Source organism: Ahaetulla prasina, chromosome 8, assembly GCF_028640845.1.
Source record: "Ahaetulla prasina isolate Xishuangbanna chromosome 8, ASM2864084v1, whole genome shotgun sequence".
NCBI classification, from domain to species: Eukaryota; Metazoa; Chordata; class Lepidosauria; order Squamata; family Colubridae; genus Ahaetulla; species Ahaetulla prasina.
The window spans coordinates 7,133,940-7,147,657 of record NC_080546.1 but is presented as its reverse complement, the minus strand read 5'-3'; positions in this window follow the sequence as shown (position 1 = coordinate 7,147,657).

Genomic DNA, 13,718 nt, shown 5'->3' with positions numbered 1-13,718 from the left:
AAGTTTACCAGATGAATGGCCTAGGGAACAGACCATGAAGTGGGTGTATGGGGTTTCTAACAAGTCTTGGAGCTCTAAGCGCATAGCACTTATAAGCAGGATCCTGAATAACGGGAAGTGAGCTTCCTATAATCTTCTCGGTTGTCCTTACCACTCTCTGTATGGACTTTCTATCTGAGTTGCTGCTGCCACCAAACCAAACAGGGATGCAGTTTGTTAAAACGCTCTCAATCGTGCCTTTGTAAAAAGTGGCCAGGATAGAAGGAGAAAGATGCGCTCTCGTCATCCGATGCAGGAAATGAAGATGCTGGTTTGCATGCGTCACTAAGGATGATGTGTGGAGAGACCCGTTCACATTGTTAAGTTATCTGCACCCCCAGATAATAGGGACAAAGAAAATGGGGAGAAATGCAAGTTTTAAGGAAAGATGTTCCATAATCTAAAAGGAACCCAATTTAAGATTTTCTGCATGCCATTTCCTATTGATGGGATTTCCTATTGATAAGATGATAAAGGATGTGGAGGCTAAACCATATGATGAACGATTGAGGGAACTAGATATACCTAGTTTAACCAAGAGAAGGACTAGGGGTGACATGATAGCAGTGTGATGTTGGGTGTGATGTGAACGGATTTTCCAAAAAAATTGCAGATTACAGGAACCATTTTGCACTTCAGTTTGAGATGCAAAAAACACAGACTCACCCCCCCCTCCAACAGGGTTCAGTAGGGAAGGGACACAGAGCAGAAGACATCCTTTAGCCAGGAAGGCCCCACGCCCATTTGCACCACTCAGGTGACCCTGAGGACACAGATAAACCTCCTGGTGGCCTCAACGACCCTCTAAAAGGATGCAAATGACCAGCAGTCTGCAAGGAATATCAATCCTTCCCTTCCCCACCATCCAGTCAGAGCTGAAGAAGCTTCTTGGATGAGAGGCGAAACGTCTTCAATGGAAGTCCAGTTGCCTCCTGAAAAAAGCACCTTTGGGACAACCATGACCTGGATGACTGAGAACCTCCACAGACTTTTACACCAGACATACCCAATTCCAGCAACCGTTCTTTATAGGTTTTAGCCTCCATCCCCCTAATCATCTTTCTTGCTCGCTTCTGCACTCTTTCCAGCAGCTCTACATCTTTTTTTTTTTTTTGATAATATGGGGACCAGAACTGGATGAAGTATTCTAAGTGTGGTCTTACTTTAAGAGTTGTAGTCTTCAACTTCCCAAATTCTGGGGAATTCTGAGAATTGAAGTCCACAGGTCTGAAAGTTAATTTTTTTATAATTTTAATTTAATTTTTATACCACCCTTCTCCCGAAGGACTCAGGGAGGTGCACAGCCAGATAAAAAACAACAATCCATGAATACAATACAAATAAAAACAGTGCTAAAAAACTTATTAAATTTGGCCTCTAAATTTAAAATACATAAAATACATAAAATATATGAACCATAAAACCCCATTTAAGATATAAATACTAATACTAATTTTATGCCAGTCCTGCGCGGAAGAATAAATACGTCTTCAGCTCGCGGCAGAAGGTCCAGAGATCAGGGAGTTGATGAAGTCCTGGGGGAAGTTTGTTCCAGAGGGTAGGAGCCCCCACAGAGAAGGCCCTCCCCCTGGGAGCCGCCAGCCGACATTGTTTCGCTGACAGCACCCTGAGGAGGCCCTCCCTATGGGAGCGCACGGGTCGGTGGGAGGCAAACGGTGGCAGAAGGCGATCCCGTAAATATCCCGGCCCTAAGCCATGGAGCACTTTAAAGGTGGTAACCAACACCTTGAAGTCCACCCGGAAGACCACAGGCAGCCAGTGCAGCTTGCGCAGGATAGGTCTATCACCCGTGCAGCCGCATTCTGGACCAACTGAACCCTCCGGGTGCTCTTCAAGGGGAGCCCCATGTAGAGAGCATTGCAGTAGTCCAGGTGAGACGTGACGAGAGCATGAGTGACTGTGCATAAGGAATCCCAGTCTAGAAAGGGGCGCAACTGGCGAATCAGGCATACCTGATAAAAAGCTCTCCTGGAGACGGTTGTCAGATGATCTTCAAAGGACAACCGCCCATCCAGGAGAACACCCAAGTTGCGCACCCTCTCCATCGCTCTCCATCGTTGCCATGGTTGGACACCCTTAGTCTAGCAAGATTCCAGACAGGTTTACAAAGGTTAAAAACCCGTGACCTGAATGACTGAGAATCTCCATAGACATGATAGCAGTCTTCCAGTACTTGAGGAATCACTGAGAAGAGAAGGTCAATCAATTATCCAGGGGAAAAGGACAAAAGCAATGGGTGAAAAGATCAATAAACAGAGGTCCAAACTAGAACTAAGGAGAAATTTCCTGACCATAAGAACAACCAGTGGAACAGCTTGCCTCCAGAAGTTGTGGGTGCTCCGACACTGGGGTTTTTTTGTTTTAAAGAGATTGGACAGCCATTTGTCCAGAATGGTATAAGAAGTCTCCTGCTTGAGGAGTAGGTTGGACTAGAAGACCTCCAAGGTCCCTTCCAATCTATTATTCTATGCCAAACAAATTGTCCATTGCTGGTTTCAAACACTGAAGGCACCTCCAGAAATACAGAGAATGAAAACAAGTTTTTTATAGTTCAGGAACTGTGAGTGAGAATTGTATTGCCTCTGAATTTTAGATTATATATCCATGTTTTCCAGCTTAGTGTCCTTCTGACTTAAAAGGATATCGTTTCCGGAAGTTCAAACGATCTGGGAACACACATATCCTCAGGTTGTAGCTATATGGTCATATTTGCGTGAAATTACTTTTAATAGCTATAGTTCCCAAAACTATAGAATAGAATAGAAATCTTTATTGGCCAAGTGTGATTGGACACACAAGGAATTTGTCTTCAGTGCATAAGCTCTCAGTGTACATAAAAGATATAAGTGATAAATCATGATCATAGTTATCATAAATACATTCATCATGTATCATAAGATACAACACTTAGTGATAGTCATAGGATAATAAATAAACAAATACATAAAATACATACATACATAAATACATAAAAAACATAAACAAACAAACAAACAAACAAAAATAATAGGAAACTAAATAAAACAATACAAATTGTAAAGATACAAGCAACCAAGTTATAGTCATAAGTAGAAAAGGAGATAGGTAATAGGAAGGATGAGAAGATTAATAGTAGTGCAGACTTAATAACTAGTTTGACAGTGTAGAGGGAATTATTTGTTTAGCAGAGTGATGGTGTTCGGGAGGAAAAACTGTTCTTGTGTCTAGTTGTCTTGGTGTGCAGTGCTCTATAGCGTCGTTTTGAGGGTAGGAGTTGAAACAGTTTATGTCCAGGATGTGAGGGATCTGTAAATATTTTCACAGCCCTCTTTTTGACTCGTGTAGTATTACAGGTCCTCAGTGGAAGGCAGGTTGGTAGCCATTGTTTTTCCTGCAGTTCTAATGATCCTCTGAAGTCTGTGTCTGTCTTGTTGGGTTGCAGAACCAAACCAGACAGTTATAGAGGTGCAAATGACAGATTCAACAATTCCTCTGTAGATCTGGATCAGCAGCTCCTTGGGCAGTTTGAGCTTTGTGAGTTGGCGCACATTATTGCACAATATTGCATGCAAGGAAGTACTTATATACCCATTTCCCATGAATGTCACTACAATATTTCCAAATTCTACTATTCCCCGAAAGAATAGGCAGGGGAAAAAAAATCCCAGTTTGTCCAAACTTCCCCAATCAATCTAAACTTCCAGCTCAACACAAACATAGTGAATGTTTGAGATATTTTTTTTAAAAAAAAAGTTGACTTGCCTGAAGCTAACATGGTGTTTTGCCCAAGTCGGGAGGCGAAATGCAGAAATTATTTAAGAGCCCCGAACCATTGCAAAATTCAGAACATGATGAAAAAGTAAAAAGAACCGATTAAAAAGTAATGTACCCCGAAGAACTGCAGAAGAGAACTGCCCATCACGAAAGGTTGAAGGGCACCAGGAATAATTTAACCTCTGAAAAAAAAAAAAAAAAAAAAAAATAGGAGCTCATTTAGATGAAACCAAAACCGACCCGTTTTATCATTCCACTTCAACTCTGGCCAACCAGATCCTCCGTCTTTACCAAACGGTTCAAATTTCAGAGTCCTCAACTTATAACAGTTTACTTAGTGACCGTGCAAAGTTACAATGGTACTGAAAAAAAGCGACTTAGGACCATTTTTCACACTTTATGACCGTTGCAGTGATCAAAAGTCACATGTTTAACAACTGGTTCATATTTATGACGGGTGCAGTGTCCCGGGGTCACGTGATCCCCTTTAATGACCTTCTTTCTGCTTTATATATTCTATTATCTTTGTCTTTATCGTCCCTTTATATCTAGTTTTATTTTTTTTCAATCTTGTATACATTTGTTATCTTCTCTTCTCCATCCTTTATTTCTATTTAGTTTTCCTAGTCTCCAATCACTCGTACCATTTGGTCCTTTCTGCGCCAACTCAGAAAGCTCAAACTGCCCAAGGAGCTGCTGATTCAGTTCTACAGAGGAATTATTGAGTCTGTCATTTGCACCTCTATAACTGTCTGGTTCGGTTCTGCAACCCAACAAGAAAAACACAGACTTCAGAGGATAATTAGAACTGCAGAAAAAATAATTGCTACCAACCTGCCTTCCATTGAGGACCTGTATACTGCACGAATCAAGAAGAGGGCCGTGAAAATATTTACAGATCACTCGCATCCTGGACATAAACTGTTTCAACTCCTACCCTCAAAACGACGCTATAGAGCACTGCACACCAGAACAACTAGACACAAGAACAGTTTTTTCCCGAAGGCCATCACTCTGCTAAACAAATAATTCCCTCAACACTGTCAAACTATTTACTGAATCTGCACTACTATTAATCGTCTCATAGTTCCCATCACCCATCTCCTTCCACTTATGACTGTATGACTATAACTTTCTTGCTGGCAATCCTTATGATTTATAGTGATATATTGACCATCAATTGTGTTGTAAATGTTGTACCTTGGTGAACGTATCTTTTCTTTTATGTACACTGAGAGCATATGCACCAAGACAAATTCCTTGTGTGTCCAATCACACTTGGCCAATAAAAATTCTATTCTATTCTATTCTATTCTATTCTATTCTATTCTATTCTATTCTATTCTATACTTGATTGTATTCTGTCTCTTCCTTTCCCTTTATTTCTTTCGTTAATTTATCCATCTCCGCACAGTCCATAATTTTCTTAATTATTTCTAACTACTGAATATAAAGTGTACAAAAGGATGTGAGGATTGGAGTGGAGGCTGACACTTCCTCTGTTGGTACCTTTTCATTTTTCCAAAACTGTGTGTAGACGATCCTTGCAGCCGTAATTATGTGTAATATCAAATACTGAATATCTTTACTGTAAGTTCTGGTTAATATCCCAAGTAAGAACGTTTCTGGTTTCAAGTCCATATTATGTCCACTTATCTCTTCTGTCCAGTTTCTAATTCTGGACCAAAATTTGAGAAGCATTTTCAATGGGGAAACCTGGTTCACATAACAGCTGTGTTATTAATTAATAACTGGAGTGATTCACTTAATAAATATGGCAAGTAAAGTGTCAGTATCAGGGTTCCAAGGAACACCCCCAATGAAATAAAGCTCTGAGGCTTGAGGTTCCTCAGAGTTTCAATTTATTAGAGATGTCATGTTGGCACAGCTGGGAAAAGCCGAAACTGAAAGCTTCCAGGTTTTCCACACCCAGTTGACAGTTCACAGCCCCGCCCCACACCCACAAGTTCATCACATTGTCCAATCAACTCTTCACACCCAACTGGATACAATCTTCAGGCAGTCTACATCAGACGCAGGCAAAAATCCTTGAATACGGAATGTTGTTATGACTAACTTTCTACCGCTCCAACAACAACCCCCTCCCAACTTCCCCAGCTAAAATATGTAGGCAGTTAAGAAGCAAAAGAAAATTGACTTCCAAAACTGACAGTCAGGGCTCCAATGGATGCCCTAATTAAATCATGAGCCTCGAGCCAAGCTTCAAAGGAAATCTAGTTATTTATTAGGAGCTTCATGTCGGCACGTTCCCAAATGAAGCCCACTCTGACCCCACGTAATTTATGACCCTAATCATGACCCTATTTCCCCCCTCCCCCCAGGGTGTGTCATCAAACACATTCCCCAATGGAGTAATTTTGTGGGTTGTAGAGATCACTCCCCTCCAGCCCACTGTAGGAAACCCTGGGAGACAGCCTTGACAGAGATATGTCTGGAATGTGCTCCTGTCTTTGGCTGCTGTGTTGCTTCGTGGGTTTCCCATCCCCCTTGCCTATGGCAACTTGAGAGCAGGCTAGAGACGCTTTTGAAGTTGATACACAGTCGTAAGATAGGGGAAAGCTCAGTTAATAATTTCTCACTTAGGAACATAAATTTTGGGCTCAATTGTGGTTGTAAATTGAGGACTGCCTGTATTTTTTTTTTAGAATACATTTTGATTATTTTGATCTGACTTGAACATGGGGATAAACAGAAACATAGGGTGTGAATAAGTTCACCTTCTCCTTTATCTGATCCTCCCTAGGGAGCACCTCTGCCTCCATCTCTCAAGGTCATTCCCACCTACCATTACAGCATGGCCTAGCATGCTTGCCACTGTTGCTAACATGCTTGTTAAGTGAATCCGGCTTCCCCACTGACTTTGCTTGTCAGAAGGTTGCAAAAAGAGGATCACGTGATTTTGGGGACACTGCAACTGTCATAAGGATGAGTCAGTTGCCAAGCCTCTGAATTTTGATCACATGATCATGGGATGCTGCAATAGTCATAAGTGTGAAAAATGTTCATAACTCACAAGTCCATTCTAACTTTGCACGGTCATTAAGTAAACCGTTGTAAGTTGAGGGCTACCTGTACTCAAGAACAGTACTCAAGCAAACAGTACTGAAGCAACTAGTTCCACTTAGTTTCATCTGTATCTCAAATAAATACCTTCTTGGCGGCACACTGTTATTTTTATTTATTTTATTTATTTGTATCCCTCCTTTATTACTTGTACAAATCCCTCCTTTATTACTTGTACAAGGTGGAAAACATATCCCACACACCTTCCTCTTCCTATTTTCCCCCCAACAACAACTTTGTGAGGTGGGTTGGACTGAGAGAGACAGTGATTAGCTCAAACTCACCCAGTTGAATTTTATGCTTAAGGCAGACTAGAATTCCTAGTCTCCTGCTGATTGGCCCAAAGTCACACAGCTGGCTTTCTTGGCTAAGGCAGGACTAGAACTCCCAGTTTCCTGTTGATTAGTCCAAAGTCACCCAACTGGCTTTCATGCCTAAGGCAGGACTAGAACTCCTAGTCTCATGCTGATGAGCCCAAAGTCACCCAGCTGGCTTTAATGTCTGTGGGACTAGAACTCCCAATCTCCTGTTGATGAGCCCAAAGTCACCCAACCACCTTTCACGACTAAGGCGGGACTAGAATTCCCAATCTCCTGTTGAGGAGCCCAAAGTCACCCGACCACCTTTCATGGCTATGACAAGACTTGAACTCTTGGCCTCTTGCTTTCTATCCTGATGCCTTAACCACTGAACCAAACTGGCTCTCATGGTGATCTTGCAAGGCCAGACAATCCCACTTCTTCAAGGTGGTCAAGTGTGGAGTGTCCATCATTACTTTCCCCAAGGTAAACCTTTCCTGTTTGAGATTCAGACGGATGCGTATCCTACTATCTAAATAAAAGAGTCGGTATACTTTTCTATGCTCTTGAGACAAGATTTGCTTTTCCACCATTACCTTCACACCTCTTTCACCATGTTCATCGCAGGGACATCGTTTGGTTCTCTGTGTTTATGCCTTTAAGCATAAAGCAACCGTGATTGCCCGGCCTTAAGTGGTAGAGATAGTGCTTGGTACATGCTTTGCATCCGATGAGTTGTGCTGAAATAATCAGGGCCGCCTGCATCCATCGACTGTTGCAATTTTCTCAAATCAGGCCAGGCATGCCAAAACATTCAGCAAGGTTTGTTAAACACATTTCAAAAAGTCCCCGGCCAATTTAAAATTTCATGTTATGGTAGATCTGCAAGACGTTGACGGACAAGGCATCATCCAAAATTTATGCTCTTCGCAAGAGTTTGGCTTCTGTCTCGGAAGAGACGAGGATACAAAGTGAATGCGAAACAACCTTCAGGAATACAGATACATCGGCTAGGCCTCAGTTCTGAAATATATATAGTTTTTAACCTTTGTAGACCTGTCCGGAATCTTGCTTTGTTAAAGGAGAAGCTAGACTAAGGGTATCCAACCATGGCAACTTTCAGACCTGTGAACTTCAATTCTCAAAATTCCCCAGAATTTGGGGAGTGTCTTTTTTTTATTTGCATTTGTATCCCGCCCTTCTCCGAAGACTCAGGGCGGCTTACACTATGTCAGCAATAGTCTTCATCCATTTGTATATTATATACAAAGTCAACTTTTATTGCCCCCAACAATCTGGGTCCTCATTTTACCTATCTTATAAAGGATGGAAGGCTGAGTCAACCTTGGGCCTGGTGGGACTAGAACCTGTAGTAATTGCAGGCAGCTGTGTTAATAACAAACTGTCTTACCAGTCTGAGCCACAGAGGCCCTACAACTCTTTTTTTAAAAAATTTATTTTTATTACATTTTTTTTTTCATAACAATTGTTCGTATTCAGCAGAGCTGTGACATTATTGTATATTTCGGATCTACCTCCCATATAATTTCTATATATATTATATACATCTAATCTTCAATAGCCTTATAAGCTCAAACTGCCCAAGGAGCTGCTGATTCAGTTCTATAGAGGTATTATTGAGTCTGTCATTTGCACCTCTATAACTGTCTAGTTCGGTTCTGCAACCCAACAAGAAAAACACAGACTTCAGAGGATAATTAGAACTGCAGAAAAAATAATTGCTACCAACCTGCCTTCCATTGAGGACCTGTATACTGCACGAATCAAGAAGAGGGCCGTGAAAATATTTACAGACCCCTCGCATCCTGGACATAAACTGTTTCAACTCCTACCCTCAAAACGATGCTATAGAGCACTGCACACCACAACAACTAGACACAAGAACAGTTTTTTCCCGAAGGCCATCACTCTGCTAAACAAATAATTCCATCAGCAGTCAAACTATTTACTGAATCTGCACTACTATTAATCATCTCATCGTTCCCATCACCAATCTCTTTCCATTTATGACTGTATGACTATAACTTGTTGCTGGCAATCCTTATGATTTATATTGATATATTGACCATCATTTGTGTTGTAAATGTTGTACCTTGATGAACATATCTTTTCTTTTATGTACACTGAGAGCATATGCACCAAGACAAATTCCTTGTGTGTCCAATCACACTTGGCCAATAAAAATTCTATTCTATTCTATTCTATTCTATTCTATTCTATTCTATTCTATTCTATATATCTTTTGTTTTCTGTTTCTATTGTTTGTCCAAGTGTACCAGTTTTTCCCAGACTGCATAGTATTCTGAATCTTCTTTTTCTTGTAATTCTATGGTGAGCCTGTCCATTTCTGCACAGTCATATACTTTTTGGATAATCAGACTCTCTGGTGGTATCTTACTAAGTTTCCAATATTGTGCGAACACAATCCTTGCTGCTATTAGAATGTGCAAAATCAAGCATCTTGTTTTTTTATCTAATTTTGTCTTAAACATTCCCCAAAGAAATGTTTCTGGATTCAGTTCAATTTGGCATTTTGTTATATCCTGTAACCATCCCTGCATCTTAATCCAGTACTTTTTCGCTTCAAGGCACATCAACCTGGCATGAAAGAAAGTACCTTGATGTTGATTACATTTCCAGCACTTTGGACTTAGGTTCGGATACAATTTGGCCAACCTATCTGGCGCTAGGTACCAGCAGTAAAGCATTTTATATTGATTTTCTTTGTAAGCAGTAGAGTTGTTTAATTTTAAATTTTTATTCCAGATTAATTCCCAATGATCTAAATCTATATTCTTTGCCTATGCAATCATCGGTTCTTTCACCACCTCTTCCATTCTATCAAACTCTAGTAGGTATTTATATAATTTAGATATTAATTTTTCCTTCTGGGTCTATCAATAATTTGTCTAGTTGGTTTGGTTCCAGATCAATTCCAAATTCTTCCATGTCTTTCTTATATCTGGATTGCAATTGTAAATATGGCCACCAATCTATCGATATTCCCTGTTCCTTTAATGTCTGAATGTTTTTAAGTTTTCCCTGTTTGTCTAATATTTCTGTATATCTTGGCATCTTATTTATGCATAAGTCAGTGAAGCCTACAACTCTTAAAGTAAGACCACACTTAGAATACTGTATCCAGTTCTGGTCCCCATATTATATATATAAAAAAAGATGTAGAGCTGCTGGAAAGAGTGCAGAAACGAGCAAGAAAGATGATTAGGGGGATGGAGGCTAAAACTTATTAAGAACGGTTGCTGGAATTGAGTATGTCTGGTGTAAGAAGAGGGCCGTGAAAATATTTACAGACCCCTCACATCCTGGACATAAACTGTTTCAACTCCTACCCTCAAAACGACGCTATAGAGCACTGCACACCAGAACAACTAGACACAAGAACAGTTTTTTCCCGAAGGCCATCACTCTGCTAAACAAATAATTCCCTCAACACTGTCAGACTATTTACTGAATCTGCACTACTATTAATCTTCTCATCGTTCCCATCACCAATCTCTTTCCATTTATGACTGTATGACTGTAACTTTGTTGCTGGCAATCCTTATGATTTATATTGATATATTGACCATCAATTGTGTTGTAAATGTTTTACCTTGATGAAGGTATCTTTTCTTTTATGTACATTGAGAGCATATCCACCAAGACAAATTCCTTGTGTGGCCAATCACACTTGGTCAATAAAAAATTCTATTCTATTCTATTCTATTCTATTCTAAAAGTCTGTGGAGATTCTCAGTCATCCAGGTCATGGTTGTCCCAAAGGTACTTTTTTCAGGAGGCAACTGGACTCATTTATTTATTTATTTATTTATTTATTTATTTATTTATTTATTTATTTATTTATTTATTTATTTATTTATTTATTTATTTATTTATTGATTTGATTTGATTTATATATCGCCCTTCTCCAGAAGGACTCAGGGTGGTTCACAGCCAGATTAAAAACAAGATTACAAAAATTAAGAAACAATTTAAAAACCAAATTCAATTGAAACTTCCTTGTTTTTTTCTTTTGAAGACGTTTTGCTTCCCATCTAAGAAGCTTCTTCAGCTCTGACAAGATGGTGGGGAATGGAAGGACTTCTATTCCTTGCAGACAGAGCTGGTCCTTTGCATCCTTTTAAAGGGTCATTGAGGCCACCTGAAGGTTTATCTGTGTCCTCAGGGTCACCTGAGTGGTGCTCTGGTTCCTGTAGTCTGCAATTTTTAACTCTGGAAAGCCATTCCTACTCCCACACCATTCAAAGGGAGTCCATCCCAAATTGTACAGCTAAAAGTCTGTAGAGACTGTAGGGTCATCCAGGTCATGGATGTCTCAAAAGGGCTTTTTTTCAGGAGGCAACTGGACTTTCTTGTTTTTTTTCGTCTGAAGACCGTTTCACTTCTCATCCAAGAAGCTTCTTCAGCTCTGACAGGATATGTCTGGTCTGGTTAAAAAGAAGGACTAGGGGTAACAGGATAGCAGTTTTCCAAGATTTGAGGGAGGGGGCGAAGGGAGAGGGGAGAAGAGAAAAGAAAAGAAAAAAGGGGAAAGGGGAGAGGAGAGGAGAGGAGTGGAGAGGAGAGGAGAGGAGTGGAGTGGAGTGGAGAGGAGAGGAGAGGAGAGGAGAGGAGAGGAGAGGAGTGGAGTGGAGTGGAGTGGAGAGGAGAGGAGAGGAGAGGAGAGGAGAGGAGAGGAGAGGAGAGGAGTGGAGAGCAAATGAAACTTGTTAAGGTAGAGAAGTGGGTTGTAATACTTTAAGCCAAATACAGTTTTGCCAGAATGACATATCATCTGTGGAAAGCAAGTGTGAGCCAAGAAAAAAGAAGCTGCTTTAAGGATGAGGCAACCAGTCATGCTTCAAATCATATTTTGACTTTCTAAGCCAGATTTCTGCCCAGTCCAATTGCATTTGAGTAAGCTTATTTGATTTAGTGGCTGCTAAAACAAACCCCAAAATTCAGATGCACCCACAAAATGAAGTTCTCCAATCACAGGAACAAGGCTTCCATTTCTTTCTGTAATGGTCGGACTTCACCTCAAGCAGCATATCCAGCTCCATTCTTTAGGATAGATTCAGACCGGCGCTGTAATTCTCTGAAGTCTGCTACCGGTTCTGTGAGTCTGTTACCGAGTGCGCGCTTTGCCTGAGTCGCGCCCATGCAGCACTAAAAAAGGAACTTTTTGAAGCCTTCCGAGTCTGCAAAGGTAAGTAGAACAGTGAGGGGGTGGGAATCCGCTGTGCCACGTGATTCAGATTAGCTAGAAAGCAGAAAATCCGACGATTCTAGCTAATATAAATTGCACGTCACAGCTGATTGTTACCCAGCTGATCATCAGAAATACCAATTCACCTGAACTGGTAGCATTTTTTACTACTGGTTCAGGAGAACCGGCCCAAACCAGCAGCATTTCATCTCTGATTCAGACATACTAATAGAAACAGAGTCTCTTTCCCACATGATATTTCTATAAAGGTTCATCTCCAGGATTTCAAGTACCTTGACCATATTTCGAATTTGATCTGGAATCTCCAGAAAAGTTGCTACCAAGCAAGCAGACAAGATCAAATCTAGAGGTTCTTCTAAAGCGGGCAGCCATAATGAATGTAATAATAATAATAACAACAATAACACTTAGACTTACATACCACTTCACAGTGCTTTATAGCCCTTTTGTTGTGACCTAGGCCCAAGTAGCTATTACCAGACACAATCAGTCCTAAACAAATATATTTTATTAGAACAGTTGAGAATTACTTCATTCTCAGCTTAGTCCAAATTAATTCCAAAACATATCCTTCAGAAAAAGTCTTTCAGCATTATCACAAACCTTTGTCTTCTTTGGCACCCCGCCAAAGGCATTTCTTGGCAAAGCCCCATGAAGTTCAGAGACAAGAGACACTGACTAGAAAGCAATGTAGCAATGTTGCTTTCCTACAAAGAGCCCAAGAGCTGTTGCTGCTCTTTTAAGCCTTATGGGAGTGGCCAATCATCTCCTGGCCTTACTCCCAAGTCATCCTTTTTGCTTTAGCTGCTCTTGCCTTCTGCCAGCTCTTTGCATGCGTGCACTAGGAATGGGCTCCTCGTGTTCCTCTGCCTCTCTGCTGTCTCCCTCTGGAGGCTCCGGAGTGTGCGCATTGCTCCCAGATGGCCCTGGCCCCATCTCTGCCTCTGATGCAGAGCCCTTGTCCGGGCCTTCCCCAGAGTCCAGGACTGGCCCATGGTCCTCCCTAGCCTCCTCACTGTCCGACTCCGCTGCTAGCTCTGCCAACTGCTGGTGGACCACAACACCTCTCTAAGCAGATTACAGAGTCAGCATATTGCCCCCAACAATCTGGCTCCTCATTTTACCCACCTCGGAAGGATGGAAGGCTGAGTCAACCTTGAGCCTGGCGAAATTTGAACTGCCAAATTGCAGGCAGCTGGCAGGCAGCAGAAGTAGCCTGCAATACTGCACTCTAACCACTGTGCTATCATAGCTCATAAAAACAACAGCCT